The sequence below is a fragment of the Colobus angolensis genome, unplaced genomic scaffold, assembly GCF_000951035.1.
Source record: "Colobus angolensis palliatus isolate OR3802 unplaced genomic scaffold, Cang.pa_1.0 Scaffold219, whole genome shotgun sequence".
NCBI lineage: Eukaryota > Metazoa > Chordata > Mammalia > Primates > Cercopithecidae > Colobus > Colobus angolensis.
This window is the reverse complement of record NW_012115366.1, coordinates 883,478-886,619: the sequence shown is the minus strand read 5'-3', so window position 1 is coordinate 886,619 and position 3,142 is coordinate 883,478. Positions and strand designations below refer to the sequence as shown.

Genomic DNA, 3,142 nt, shown 5'->3' with positions numbered 1-3,142 from the left:
CAAGGTCCTTGCACCAACTTACCTTCCTACCTACCAGAGTTCTAGTGTTCCACAGTCTAGACAAAATTGGTAAATGTTGCTGGGCATGGTGGCTCACGCCTATAATCCCAGCACTTTGGGAGGCTGAGGTGGGCAGATCACGAGGTCAGGAGCTCGAGACCATCCTGGCTAACACTGAAAACCCACCTCTACTAAAAATACACACACACAAAAATTAGCCGGGCGTGGTAGTCGGTGCCTGTAGTCCCAGCTACTTGGACCCAGGAGGCGGAGCTTGCAGTGAGCCGAGATTGCGCCACTGCACTCTAGCCCGGGACACAGAGCGAGACTCCGTTTCAAAAAAAAAAAAAAATTGGTAAATGTTAATTTCACTCCCTTACCCAGAAAATGTGATTGCTGTATCTAGCAAAGAGATCTGTTAGCTGCCAAGTGCTGAACCCACATACCGGAATGTGGTGGTGGAAGGCATTTGGGTGTCGCAGACTCAGCCAGTTTTCTGACTCTCCTATGTTGAAAGGTGAGTCTATATTAGTCTTAGTCTTGATTTGTTCTCAAGTCAGATTCTTCAAAAATCAAAGAGCCTCTTTGGAGTTCATTAGCTGTATATTAATTGCCTTGAGTCCTTCTGCTGACAACAGCCCACAACCATCTAGAAAACTTATGATTTCTACAAAGTCTTGATCCTGGAATTGAGCACAGAGCCCTTGGTCTCCCCAGGCCATGATACTGCTGGTGGTGCAGAACGAAGTTTAGACAAGGAGGTGCATGGCCACAAGCAATCTGGAAACGATCAGAGGCCAGTTGCGTAATGATGGAGAAGCCGCTGTTTTGCAGTCACAAAAATCATGCCTGGAGAGAGAATGTTCAGGGATGTGAAATTATTCACAATCTATTGTTCAAAGAAGACAGTTGATTATGGGACAGAAGGTAAGGAGCATTCCCACCCTCTCCACACAGGAGGAGTCTGTGTGGGTGCCAAGGGGCGCAGCGAGGGTTGCCTCGGCCCCACCCAGCCCACAATGGCACGCACAACCCTGGGAGGAGTGCCAGGCTCTGAGTCAGCTGGGCCTGGGGCAGCAGGAGGGGAAGGGGCCTCACGTGGCTGGGCCTCCTCTGCCTCGTGGGGCCTCCTGGCTCTCAGCCCTGCTGGCAGTGCGGCTGTTTGAAAGGACAAATCACACATGGCCTAGTCCTCCTGGGGCCCAGCCAAGACTATGTTCCTGAAGGATGGCTGAAGGGAGGGTGCCTCCTGGGTTGGGATTGGGAGCACTGGGGAAGGAGGTCATCCAAGCATAGGGCGGGGAGGGAGCTCTCAGGGTTGGGTCGTAGAGTATGATCAGGGATGGGGTTGCGGGGATGCTATGGCCTTCCAGAGCTCCAGGGGAAAAGGGACGAGCCAGCCCTTGGGATGACCATGAGAGGACAGGAGGGAGACAGGGAAACACAAGGGGAGTAGAAGGCTTCAGTAGAAGATTTCAATAGAGGCTGAAATCTACTGATATGTACACCTCCAAGGACACATGTGTCACATCAGAATAGTTTCAAATCCCACTGGGCCTCTATTTCCTCATGTGTAAAATGGGAATAATAAAGCTCCTACTTCACAGGGCTGTGGATTGGATCAAATGAGCTGATGTGTGCAAAGCACTCAGAACAGGGCCTGCTGATCGGGTGCAGTGGCTCATGCCTGTAATCCCAGCGCTTTGGGAGGCCAAGCTGAGAGGACCACTTAAAGCCAGGAGTCGGAGACCAGCCTGGGTAACATAGGAAGGTTCTGTTTCAAAAAAGAACAAGGGCATCTACAGCAAGTGCCATACAAGAGGCTGCTCTGGCCATTATTGCTTAGGGCCAATGTAGAGATTGACAGGGGATCAGAAAGGTTAAAAGGACATGCCTGAAAACATTTCATTAAAGGAGCCAGTCTGAAGGTTTCTTTTTCTTTATGCACATGGACAAGATTCTGGGTGATGGGTCACAGGAGAAAAGCCCAGTCTGGCAGGTCGTAGTGGCTCCCACCTGTAACAGGGAGGCTGAGGCGGGTGGACTGCTTGAGCCCAGGAGTGCGAGACCAGCCTGGGAAACAAAGCAACACCCTGTCTGTACAAAAACGTAATTTAAAAATTAGCTGGGTGTAGCACGTGCCTGTAGTCCCAGCTACTTGGGAGGCTGAGGTGGGAGGATCACTGGAGCCCAGGAGTTCAGGCTGCTGAGCTAGGATTGCACCACTTTGCTTGCTCCAGCCTGGGCAATAGAGCAAGACCCTGTCTGTAGGCCGGGCGTGGTGGCTCACGCCTGTAATCCCAGCACTTTAGGAGGCTGAGGCGGGCAGATCACGAGGTCAGGAGATCGAGACCATCCTGGTTAACACAGTGAAACCCCGTCTCTACTAAAAATACAAAAAATTAGCCAGGTGTGGTGGCGGGCGCCTGTAGTCCCAGCTACTCGGGAGGCTGAGGCAGGAGAATGGTGAATGGCATGAACCCGGCAGGCAGAGCTTGCAGTGAGCCGAGATTGCGCCACTGCACTCTAGCCTGGGTGGCAGAGCAAGACTCCATCTCAACAACAACAAAAAAAGACCTTGTCTGTAACAAAATAAACAAAGCCCAGCTGTGGTGTGTAGGAAGCAGCAGCCTATGCAGCAGTACAGGTAGCAGTTAGGAAGCTGCAGAAGGGGTTTGGTGGAGACAGAAGATAGGAGAGCTGTAGGAGTGCCCAATGGGAGGCTCCCCACACAGAGTGCTGCCGTGTCTGAGAGGGTCCAGGGAGGTAGAGGAAAGGAAGGGACAGAGATTGCCCGACTTTGGCCTCCTTTATTCCGAGGCAGCCATAATCCACCCAATTTCAGTCCACCTTGATTTGCAGAAAAGCACATTCCCTTTTCTTCTTAGTTTCCTGCTTTGATCTTTGAGAAATGACTAAACACTCTTTTTTTTTTTTTTGAGGCAGAGTCTCACTCTGTCGCCCAGGCTGGAGTGCAGTGGCCGGATCTCAGCTCACTGCAAGCTCCACCTCCCGGGTTTACACCATTCTCCTGCCTCAGCCTCCCGAGTAGCTGGGTCTACAGGCGCCCGCCACCTTGCCCGGCTAATTTTTTGTAGTTTTTAGTAGAGACGGGGTTTCACCGGGTTAGCCAGGATGGTCT

At 51.8% G+C, this 3,142-nt stretch overlaps 1 long non-coding RNA gene across 1 annotated transcript; it reads left to right on the top strand.

The window, feature by feature from the left end:
• The first annotated feature begins 327 nt into the window (after positions 1 to 327).
• Positions 328 to 1,608, top strand: LOC105512728. Its single transcript, XR_001001906.1, has 2 exons — positions 328 to 927; positions 1,374 to 1,608. It is a non-coding gene; the product is annotated as an uncharacterized LOC105512728 (long non-coding RNA).
• Positions 1,609 to 3,142: the final 1,534 nt, after the last annotated feature.